Source organism: Tympanuchus pallidicinctus, unplaced genomic scaffold, assembly GCF_026119805.1.
Source record: "Tympanuchus pallidicinctus isolate F22 unplaced genomic scaffold, pur_lepc_1.0 scaffold17, whole genome shotgun sequence".
NCBI classification, from domain to species: domain Eukaryota; kingdom Metazoa; phylum Chordata; class Aves; order Galliformes; family Phasianidae; genus Tympanuchus; species Tympanuchus pallidicinctus.
Window position 1 is genome coordinate 4,393,684 of NW_026294690.1, and position 13,070 is coordinate 4,406,753.

The window sequence follows — 13,070 nt, forward strand, 5'->3', positions numbered from 1 at the left end:
TAAAAGCTTTAAAATTTAAGCACTTCTTGAGTAGAAAATTGTTATAAAAGAGATGAGGAGTGAAACTGGTACGTATGGAATAGGATCTAATGGAAATTAAATATTTACAGAACTGTGACTCAAGAGCTGTGCAAATTTTTAGGTGGGCAGAAATGATCTCCTGAATGGCTTTGATCCAGCAAAGCACTTAAGGCACAGGATGGTTTCATGGAGATAACTGAGAAAATGTATGTGTGTGTGTGAGTGCTTTGCTGGACCTCAGCCTTGAAAACATTATGCCTTCATCCAAGTTCCATTTTTAATTTTTATTTTTATGTAAGAACACACATCTTAACTGCTTCACTGCCTTTATATCCTGACACTAGCAAGAGATTATATCAATCTGTAGGTGTCCATCGATACCTACAAATTGAAGTCAAGGATGATTTAAAAAAAATATATTTAATAATTAAAAGGCATCAAGTGTGTCCCATCTGTAATAAATTACTTACAGAAACAAATCTGCTTTCGAACTGAAGTGTACTAGTATGCTCTGTTCTGATCATCTTGAGAAAACTCACAAGTTTTAGAAGCTTTCTTGAGTCCCTTTCAACTATGTGAGTTCAGGGATCTGTTTCAAGGGGAATTATTTCTGAGATGCACGATTTCACTTATTCTACTTAGAAGAGAAAAGGTGTAGGATACGAATTGAAGTGTGTATTGCTCACTGCTCTTCCATCCACACTTGGATGTCACTTTAAGAACAGGTTTTTCGTTTTGTTCCTTTGATGAAGGTGCTGGAACGGGCTGCCCAGAGAGGTTATGGGTGCCACATCCCTGAGGGCATTCAAGGCCAGGTTGGATAGAGCCCTGGGCAGCCTTGGCTAGGGGTTGGTCATCCTGCCCATGGCAGGGTTTGGATCTGGATAATCTTTGAGGACCCTTCCAACACAAGCCACTCTAGGATCCTGTAATCATCCAGTATTTCAAAACACTGGTTATTACTGAGTCATTCTCTGTTCAAGTCTAATTGGATCAAAATAATTATCCTTAGTGAAATTATCATTAAATTTTTTTATATCAGCCAAATGACCAAAATGTGAATGATTAATTTTCACAGTTAATCAAAATCTTGAAAAATTTCACTTGATATAAAAGCAGAGCACAGGATTATGAAAATTGATATACTGCAAAAAATTCAGATAGCGTAAGAACATGAGACAGTTCACAGAAGGATAAGATTTACAGTCATAAAATCCTGGTGATGATTTATAACAAATATAAAATCCATTTAGTGACACTTAACACGTGCATGTCAATAAGCAGCTGTTTCTAGCTTCCTGAGCTAAACTTATGCAGAGCTTTTCTCTACAGGAAAGGGGAAAATACAATGGAATCAATCCAGGACAGCAGCTGGTACCTCATGACTGCTATTCTGTCAAGAATGAGATGCCTGTTACAATTGTTCAGCCTTAAGATTTTACTTATACAACATGATTATTATGAGGAGTAGTGTACAATAATCTAGCACTGAACCCCTAATGCTGACTTGAGATTTCTATGAGCTGCTTATGGGCTGAATACAGAACTTTTCAGATTTCAGTAGTTCTAGAAAAAAACATAATTTGTCTTTCACAAAATATTTTCTGGTCCGTGTCCCTGGTACCTTGTGTATTTCATCTGCAAACTCTCCAAGGACATTTTCTTTATTGTGGGTTGTTGGTTGGCTGATTTTTTTTTTCCTATGGGGCAGGGCAGAGTTCTGCCTTATGCAGGATGATTTATTGGATCATCATCATGTTTTTAAACAACTTGCCCAAAATATGTTCCCATTATGGAATACGAGCTGTTGACTGCTCCTCGGAGGAGGCATTGTGCCTGGAGGAGGAGCAAACTTGAAGTTACTCTGTAGATTCTCATAGTCCATGAAGATGTTTAAGAGAAGGGTAGATGTATAGTTAGGGACCTGGTTTTGTCAGCAATAGTGGTGGACAGTTGGACTAGATGACCTTGGAGGTCTTTTCCATGATTATGATTCTATGAAAATGTTATTGTTGCTTAAAACCTGGATAAATCTTTTTTTCCCCGCTTTATACCACCTATATCAGAATAAGTATGTTTAATGAAGCAACCACATTAGATTTCTAACAGGAGAGTCATAAAAAGAAAGTGAAATAATGTAATTGGGCTCGAATTTCACTTATGGGAGTTATAAGATGTTGTGAAAAGATAGAATTGGTCCCTTTTGGGGGGTGAATTGAGTGGGGAGAAAAAGTGTGACTACTGAGGGCACAATTTTCTTTTATGCTTTAATGGATAGTATGATGGTATGTCCCAAGTTTATGAAAAATTATATGATCTGCTGAACCAGTAAATACAAAGACCTAGCACTGAGTGGTGTCCATAAGATATCAACATTTAGAAATGTCTGTCATTTTCTTTGACTGGAAATAAATTAGGGTTTGGAATTTTTTTTTCCCAGGAGCATTTCTTTGTTGCATGGCTGTTTGAGGGCAGATTTTACCTCCTTGGTTTTCATAAATATTAGCATTCCATTTGTGTTAAAAAGATGAGATTATGACCGCATTCAGATGAATCTATTAATCTTAGTGGTAGGAAGTCTGCCAGACTATCTTGTTCAGATGTTTTAAAGTGATTGAGCGTAGAGTAAGGTTATCTGCCTTTTTAATATTTCTTTTGCTGGCATTTCCTGTGCAGGAGGATGTGCAGTATGAACAGCTCTATTTCAGAATTACTACTTCACTGTGTCATGTATTTTGCATTCTTTTTCACTGGGCTCGGTAACCTGAAACTTGCTCGCTGTTTGGTTTTATGAGTATCAAACTGATACAGAATTTCACATTTCGACATCGTGACAATACATGAGATGTGAGTACTCAGTGCTTTCCTGCTTGTAGTTGAGCTTAAGTAGCATCTGTGGGTTGTTATTACTTGATGTGGCACACAGCTCTCTGAGTACTGGCTTGTTTTTAGCAAGCTGTTTTGACTTGCAAACAAATCAGTCAGTGCCATGTAAACTGTGCAAATCCTGCCCAATGAGCTAAAGCTTCCTGACATATTTGTCAACAACACTGAATGAATAATGCTAAGTGTACTGCTGCACAGATTTTCAGCAAAAGACAGGGGTTGCTGGGGTGGTGTGTTTTTTTTGTTGTTTTTTTTTTTTTGCTACATTTATAGATTATAATTCTTAATGCATAAGAATATTTTGAGATTATACTGGTTCTTAATCCATTGTTACTTATCAGGGCTGCTTGAAAACAGTCAATATACAGAATTTTTGGCACACTCTTTAATTTTGATTCCTGCAGTCTTTGGAACAATGACCCAGTGCAATCAGCTGACAATTAGGAGCCTGCAGCTGTGCCCTTAGAAATATGTCATTCATAATCATGACTGAACTGTTAAATTACACATTTCTGATAAATTTTGTAGCAGCTATAAAGAAGATTACTAAAGATAACACAGCAGTTGAGTTTTGAAAAATCCTCTAGCACACTGCACGATTCTACACGTGGTAAACATCTTGCTATTTTCTGACTTATGGCTTTGTTTAGAATGACTAAAGAGTATAGACTAAATAGTCAAATACAAATGAAATTGTTTGGGAAGACAGGTGTAATTCCACTGACCTTATGAAAGTGTTATTTCATTAAATCTCATCCTCAGAAGTACACCAGTTCCATTCAATTAAATGAATATTTTGTGATGGCAAGCATTGGGAATACCCAGAGCACATATGCAGGCCCTCTTAACCTGCTGAGTACCAGAGAATAGGAATAGGCTTTTAGAGCTCATTGGCTGAGGAGTAACTGAAATGCATAAGGAGCCCCTTACACACAGTTAGTACTGCGAATGCCTATATGAACCTATTGATCTATCTGCCTTATGTTTCTCTCGCTGATAATTTTCCTGTGCTGTAGACAGTATGGTAGGGCAAACAGGCCAAGCAGATATATCTTTCATTTATCTGTATTTCAACACTTAAGGATTGCCCAAAATAATTTCTTTGGAAAAGGTACAGATCTCACTACAAGCAAGAATTTCTTTTGCGAAAAGTTGAGATTTCTTTTTTTACTCCTCTGTTTATGTGATTAAAGGGCATTGGAAAGCAAGCAGATATTTTGCCTGTGTACTATTTAAAATAGTAATATTTTGACAAAGTTAACAGCCTACCATGAAAGCAAATGACTAAGTAGAGATCCCAGAAGCTTAGCTGAAACTCTTTCCCATCTGCATTGCTACGTGGATCTTGTAAAAGACAAATATTTTGGTTTGGGAGCTCTCTGATGGCTGAAAAGCACAAGTGTGAGTGAGGGTTCCTTGCTCACTAAATGCTGTTGTGGTTGCAGTGATCTTTACTTTGCACGTGTGTTAGTGCAGCACTGGAGATTTGAAACTTTACTTTTAAGTACCTTTTACTAAGGTAGCCATCCTTAAACAGGTTGTTTTTATTAGGAGGGAAAAGAGTGAAAGAGCTATTGCAAAGTTCCCTGTCCCTTATGACTTATCACACCTCCCTCTGTGGTCCTTTGAGTCTGCAGTAACTGATTTCTGCTATAAAGCACGCAAGAATAGGAGGGGAAAAAAAAAAAAGGGAGCTTTCTTTCTTTCAATCTTTAATTGCATTCAGCTTCTGAGAAAATAGGACACCTGATGCTTTCTATAACACTAACAAGGGCTAAATACTTGTTCAGTGTTTTTTCTTATTGTGAACATATACAGTGAAATTGATCTGGAATGCCACTTCATAGCATCACTTTCTTCTGTTTCCAACTTAAAAAAAAAAAAAAAAAAAAAATCAGAGGAAATTATTTGGGACATGCTGCAGTCTTACTCTTAACTTACTGTTAACTGCTAACACATTCCATGATGCTTGCAAGTAGATGTCTGGATTGTGTGCAATTAAAATAAATAATTATTTGCCCATGTTAGTGGTATCTAATTAGGCGATGCCAGAAACTGTTTTTACACATAGGAATCTCCTCTGGCTTTTGTCTGATTTGGGACTGTCTGTGTATTTTGCAAAACTTCTGACAATACTGTGTTGTAAACATGTACTTTTTAAACATGATTAATTGCATTAGAAAGTTTGAGTGATTACTGAGTTGAGGAAATATTAGAGTACCTCATACTGCTATGCATGCTTTGGGAATATCTAGGCAAAATGTAGAATGTTTCCATGCTGATCTCAAGATCATGCTTACGTTCAAGACTTAAAGGAAAATAAGTGCTAAGAGAAAGCATAAATACAGACACTACTGAAAAATTCTATTTTTCATGCAGCAGTTTGTTTAAAGAGATTAATTAATCTTCATAGCAATCATTGGTAGAGACTGTTACGCAAGGGATTCTCAGAAAAGAGGGTACTCAAGCTCATTTTGAAGAAAAGCTGACTGTAAGAACATAAGAACTGACTGTCAGACTGAATGATTTATTGTGTCTTAAATGAAGCCATTGCCTGATGCCTTTTTAATTCTGCATTCTGCATTCTGTTCTGTTTCCTCTCATAGCAGAGTTAATTTTACCTCACTTGTCTTGATGGCAGGGAAAATGGGCATGACTGTAAACAGCAAGCAGGTTTGCCCAATTGCTATAACAAAACTTTCAGTTTGTCGCTAGAGTTTGAAACAGATTGACCACCATCCTCTGCTGAGTGACTGGAGAAATATCTATAGTATACTGCTTAAACATAGATTATTTTTTTTTAATGCTGTAATCGCGATTAGAACTGACAGCACTCCTTTTTCTTTTTTGACTGATGAAGATAACTTCTATAGCCATAAAATATAGCCATAAAATATCCCATAAGATGGGATACAAATGAACACGATGGATATTGCAATGTTCACTGATACCATTTCTGAACTCTCCTTATTTGTGCCGGGACAAGATTATAAAAATAAAAATCAGAAGGATATACTCAAGACCAGAGTTAATTTACTTAGTGTGGAAGAACACAGACATGCAATAATTAAAACTTTCTGAAAGATGAAATGGAAAAAAGCGTTTTATATTAGAAACTTCTGTTTACTTGGCAACATTTCCATGCATTCTATTCACAAAGATTGCAAAAGTGAATGTTAAATTATACAACTTCTCCTTTCTTGATTGTTTCGTTTCTTTCAATGAGTTTTGTTTTAGAATAAGATTCATTCATCAAAAATAAAACGAGCATTTAGGTGTTTTGTTCCTACTGTGAATAGAATGACTGATCCAGCAAAACACTGAAGATGATTTTGCTTTAAGAAGGCATTTAAGGGTCTTACTGTCTCAGACATACATCCTGAAAAGTCACTATGTCTTTGGAATTGTCAGAAATTGGTTTGCAGTTCACTTCTTTTTTGGTACTGCAAAGCTATTAAGAATGATAAACCTCTTCTATATGTAAGAAATGCTGTGTTATGCACATGCCCTCAGGCAGGATTTGAAGTAATTGGACAAGGAGAAGGTCCCACCATCCTGTGGCTTGCTATGAAGATTGGTGGGGAGCATCACCTTGAGATACCTGAGATGTATGCTACGTGCACAGCTTAAAATTAAATGGATGAGGTTTTAGCACCGTCTCTGACACAAACAGACCTCTCCACTGTGTTAATTTTTACCTACTGTGTGATGCAAATGAAGTCTCTCACCTATCTCATTGTCTTGTAAATAATGCATAGGCTTAACGATGTGTCTATATAAAACCATTGTCTTCTAAAAGTTTCCCTGCCTAACAGCTGATATGCATTTCCATAAATACTTCTGAAAATGACAGCGTGTGGTTTTTACAGTCGTTTTACTGTGGAGCTCCGTCTGCCTTTCAGAGACTTAACAGACATTGTCAACGCAGCTGAAAATTCGGCTGAGGAAGAACGTATCATTCTCATTTTGTGTCACTGGAGCAGGCGTATTTCAAGTATGTTGCAGCTTTTAGCAGCGTTGCTGGGATTCTGTTCCTTTATTTCAGCTAGTGACTCATACTGCAGTGCAACTGGAGGCATCGCATTCACATCACCTATCAGCTTATTATTCAGGGCAAAGCGATTGTTAGCATGGTAAAATATTCCACTGAATGCTTAATGCTTCATTTGTGAAATATTTGGTTTAAAGGCAAAGTCTAATCTCTTCAGCCTAAATCATTTTAGTATGTCTCTGATATCCCCCAGACCTCTTACTAATTTGTAATTTTCAATAATAACTTCTTGTTCTGTTTTTGTAGCAGCTAGCAGTGTGCTTACCATCACAAATCTTAGCTGCAGCCCTGCTTCTATAACAGCACAGGTTAAACACTAATGGAACTTTGTAGAACTTCTCACTCTGCCTTCGAACTGAGATTTGCTAATGGGATTTATTGCCAGAAGAAGAAAAAAGTTTTCAGCAAGGCTGACAGGTTCAGAGCAGAAGCTGGAGATGTTTGGATCAAGTGTAATAGTGAGTTCCATAGCTAAATTAGCAAATGCTGCTTTTTCCTTCTTTATTGGATTTTCTTTACAAAGTTCATTCTTTATATTTAAACATTTTCACTTGAAAACCAGGATTCAAGTATTAAATAATTCTCTTACATGTATTTAAGAAAAAAAGTCTTGTTTTTGGCAAGGTTACTCTAACTGGTCCTACAAACAGACCATTTGATTTTTATTCTGCTAGCATTTGCAGGCTCTAAAGGGATTTCAAAACCAATCATTTCCTAAATATCTCCCTTTCTTAAAGGAAACCCATAACAGTAGGAAAAGGCCAGAAAATTGGAGCAAGTATGATGCAAGGTGGACACTGTAGCTAATCTCATGATGTTCTTACAAACAGTAACTTCCAGCATGTTTGCACATTTCAGAAATATTCTGCTTTCAAATACATTATTTCATCAACAGTTAAGTTAAATTCATTTCTCAGGACATGCTGCTGTTTTGCAGGTATTCATTTTCATAACATACAGCTTAATTACAGTAAGATTAAGCTGAGGTATCTACTTTTTCATTAACTGCCACTAAACCACTGTGGCTGGCCTAATAATATTCTGTCAGCCTGTATTTTTCTACCAAGTATGTTTTATATCATTATCTCTTAAATCCTTTTTAATTCTTCTGGAACTATTGCCATAGGATCCACTCATGCTTTCATTTTAATGAAGCAAATTGGGGCAGGTTTTTAATGTGTTTCTGCCATAAATTAAGCTTTGCGGCTGGAGAGACCTTGAAGATTTCAGTTCAGATCCAGTAAATTAGCCTGTTTAACAAATTAGTGGCAATGAAATGGCTGGGTGAAAAAAAAAAAAAAAAAAAAAAAAAAAAAAGACTTCTTAATTTTGTGCTTTTCTTTGTAAGTGTCACCTTCTTACACAGGATGTGCAGGTGATGCAAGATTGGTTTAACTGTGAATGAAGGACTGCAGGTTTTTCTGTGAATCTCCTGGCCACATCCATTAAATTACCCTGGAACAAGGTAGAATGATGGTCTAAATGAAAGCTTCCATTAACTCTTATTGTTTCTTGTTTTAGGCTTTAAACAGCTGTGAAAGTACACTGGAGTTCAGGGAGTTTTATTTTTAGTCCAAGCAAAGACAGGATAAGTCTAGAGAACATGGAGTAAGTAGGATTTGTGAATCCTTTGCCTTAAGCAAAGGCTGAAAAAAATATGGACTTTTTCTTTATCTCATTTTATCTCTTTTAATTCAGCAACACTTTATTTATTCCAATGCTATTCTTCTAGGTTTTTTAATGCTTATTTTTTTAAAGGAACTTAATAAACAGCATCCTTATGTGCTGTAGAGTATCTCTGTAGGTGTTCAGAGATTATGCCATTGTAGAAGTAAACTGGAAATTTGGATGGAAAGAAGGCTCTCTTGGCTATGTACGTCAGCTCAGCTAATGACGAGTCCAATTTTGTCAGCACAAATATATTTGAGCTACAAATCTAGAAATGAAACCCAACTTTTTAAATTCCAACTGCAAAGTTTTTCTTCTGGGTCACACGCAGTCCCTAAGAAGTGGTCTGAGGCACTGGACAGAGGGGCGTCATTTTGCTTTGTTGCTGGTGTTTTATCAGGATTTTACTTTTTTTTTTTGAGTGAAACAGAGACGCCTGAAAATACTCTTTCTTCAAATTGCACATTTTATGGGTCTGTTCAGAAACCAGGAGAGGAGAATATGCATGTACACGTGCTTGAATGCAGTACTTCCCAAACCTCTGAATTATCTGCACAGTGTACACCACCATCGCTGTTCAGTCATGTTCTCCCATCTACCCTGGTCCTCCTCCCTCCAGTGCTACCTCTTTAGATTCTTTCTCTTTTGCCTGTTCCTGGATTCCTGCAGTTCTATTCTTTTATCCTCTCTCCTTTACAGATCACCGATTATTTACTGTGCCCACAGTGTGGATGTTAATATACCTCACCGACTGGCAAATGCAATATCAAAATAAAGACTTAAAATGTAGTCGTCTTGTTTCTAGCCTGTCACTGATTCTCTAATCTTGAGTATTCCTTCCCAATAAATATGCATTTTAGATGCACAGTTTCAGTCATCTGCTTAAAGTAGGCAGGAAGAAAGTGAGGTGGGGAGGGGGGAAAGATAGTTCTGTGTAAATTGGTTTTGCCCTAACTATCACTAAGTTTCTGAATGAAAAGCTATTTTCTGCACAGCCCCTGACCCACTGCCACTACAACCTTGTGAACAGAATACAACCTTGTTTCCTGGAACACCAGGTTGGGGTGTTTTAAAACTGTGAAATCTTTTAGATTGCATAGGACACCTCAGCTGGAAGAAACTTGCAAAGATCATCAAGTCCAACTGCTTGACCACTGCAGTGCTAACAGAAAGTTTAAGCATATTACTGTGGACATAATCCAAATGCCTCCTCAGTACTGACAGGGGAAGAGACATTTGAGTAATCAATTATCAGTAATTACTGATGATGTCAATTATTTGTAATTCGTGTCAGGTGTAGTTATTTGTAATAACCTTTATGTGTTTCTTGTTAATATATTTACTTAAATTTACTATTTTTTTGCAATTGAGATTTTGGAGTACCAATTTGATAATGAAATATTTCAATTTTCAGTTTATTATCAAAACTCATACTGTGTGAATCAACAGTTTTGCTTGTTAGAATTTTGAGTTATCTTTCTCCACTACTCACTTTGTGCCAGAAATATAGTAGCTATGGATCAGAAAATGAAGATAGTGGAAAGGGAATGGCACCTGGTGAAAACTGGCTGGAAAGCAGCCATGTGGAATAATCCACAATTAGAGCTGAGCGCTGTGTTGACTGCTAATTCGCCTCTTCATTTGTGAATTGTAACAAGATTAATGTTTGCTTTGCTGTTTACTTTCTGTCACTGTTTCAACAACCCAATGCAAAAATTCAGTATGATCCTCCTGTTTCATGTTTGAACAAAACCAGCCATTCTCAGAACATAGGTGTGAACAAAATTATCTTTTTAATAAGCTGAGCCAACAGGTTGTTTGGAATTTCAGTGGACATTTCTGCTATTTCTGGGTATTCTACTAAGTTTTGTAGATATACTGGATATATTATCCCTTATGCTACAATAGGATAAAACAGTACTTGTGTCTTGAGAAACATGCAAGACAGGAGACAAAACCTAAGCATTAATGCAGTTATGTTGGATGCAGCATTTAGCACCCATGAAGAGTTCAAGCCAACTGACTGCAGTAATCTGAGTAAAGACCTGTCCCACATACACGCTATCAAAATTAAAACAAATTATTGATGTTAACAAGAAAAGTACCAGAGCTTCTCTCTGAGTAATGTCTATGGAAGTATTCTTAGAAGTATTTGATTCTGTTTTTCTAAAAACTAAAGCACAGCTATAAGCATCTTTGTTTTAAATTACATTAATGTCTTGCAGAATTCTCTATCATCTTGTCATCTTGTGGGACTTGCTGTGTGTCATGGTTTTATGATTTTTGGTCATCAGTATTCCACACCATAACATCATGTAATGCACTGGGGGTGGGGTTTGATATCTGCCGAATGTTCGTCCGTCGGAGAAGAACTACATTTCCCCAGGAGGCTTTGCGGTCAGCAAGGGGATATAACTCCATGCAAGGTCACCTGAGCCTTCTTCTTCGCTGTCTGCGCTTCGCTATCTGCGCTTCGCCGCCTGCGCTTCGCCGCCTGCGTTTCGCCATCTGCACTTCGCCGTCTGTACTTCAGTCACTCAACCGGACTGCACTTCTCACCCCAGGATTGTGGTGAGGTCTATACAATTCAAACAGACTCTCTCTCTCTCTCTCTTTGTAGTTTACTAATACTATATTTAGTAAAATCATTTGTTCCACCTCAGATCAGTGCTGTTGTTTTTTTCAAGTATTTTGGGGTCCCCTGCTTCCCCTTTTCCAGAGGCGTGGATCCGCAGATCCCTCCGCCCTGCTGGTCACGGAACTGGGCCGGACCAGCCCATAAACCGTTGACACTGTGAATGAAGGAAAGCCTGGATTCTAGAAGATCAGTAAGGTATGCCTGCATTCCATCTCAGAACAAATGTTTTTCACTCATATCTCAAAATAACACAGAATCCAAAGGGTACCATCAACGTTGTTACAAAAGAAATGCTATCACATTTTGTCTCAGGCCTTAAAATCACTAATTTAATTTTCCCACGTGGATGCAAATCCAATGATGAACAAAAGAGAAGTGAAAGAACGAGCAAGAGAACCAAGCTCCTCTCTGATCCCTCCATTACACTGAATTTCCTTTGAGAGAAGAAGTAACATTGCAATGATCTTTTTTTTTGTGATTGTCATCCTCCCTCAAATATGCAAAAAACATTTGCAAAGGTTTGATTTCAGTATAAGTAGGAGTGTATTTGCTCATTTGTTGAGCATATGCAGTAAGATACCAATGTGCTGCTGATCCAGAATAATGCACGTGCTTGGTGCATGTCTGTCTATGTATCAGTCAGCAAAGAAAACAAAGAAAATAATAAATATAATAGTAATTATATTATTATACTTGGATATATTTCTCCCTAAGGGCCCTACACAGCTTAACCTTCATAATGATTAGCGATAGTTGACTTGGATTTTTATTCCCTTCACTGCTGTTTGAAGTGTATACCTGAAAAGATTTTGGAACTCAAGGCAACCCAGCTTTCAGTTGTATGAGTGAAGGAAAAACATTCACTCCAGTATGACTCAGGACACGAGATGTGTTTCTCCTACTAATTTACCACAGAAAAATTTGCTAGAATTCTGGAAATGTGAGCACTGTTTAAGAGGCCCTTTTGTGCATTTGTCATCCATTTACCATAATAGAGAGCTACTTGACTGGGAGATATTGCAGGTGTTGTGTATTACAGAGCATTCAAAGCACTCCCTACGTGTTACAGCTGATACACAAAAGATCATTTCAAATGCTTAAAAATGAAGCAGTTCTAAAGTAATGTGACCATATAAATGCATGTGGAAAGACAATATGTGGTGAGAGATCCAATTCTCTGTTTAAAAAATGTGAAGAAACCACAGGCAACAGCTGCTCAAGAAAAAAAATAGTGTTTAATACTACAGCTGAATAGTAGTTGTATATGAAACCTTAGAATCACTGCATCCTGCAAGATGCTGTCACTCCAAACAGACAACTCAAGACCAGATTCACCATCCCATTTTCATTTCTATTTTTTTTCCTCTAAGGACTGAGAATTATTTGTGAGCTGTCAGACTCAGTACAGGACAAAAGACAGTGCTATGCTGTTTCATTAATGAACTGAGCACTGTAAAGAACATGCTAGTAAAGGATTCCTGGACAGTTAGGGCCAATGGCTTTAAGGGTTAATTTTTGTATAAATACAGCACTGGCAGAAACTCTTACACTGTGCACCGTTCAGGCTTTTTTTTTAATTAACCTTTACTGATCCACACCTATTTATCAACTCTATGCAGTTTTTATTTACATTTAGAATGATATAAAGAATGTCCTTGGTACTAATGATGCAATGCTTTTTGGATTCTGTTTAATCATATCCCTTATTGGTGATGTCTATATCTCTTGGATGAGGCTAGCTAATTTATTTGCTTCCTCCTAAGGGCTGCTGCAGCAGTACAGTGACTCAGCTAATCTAAATTGTTA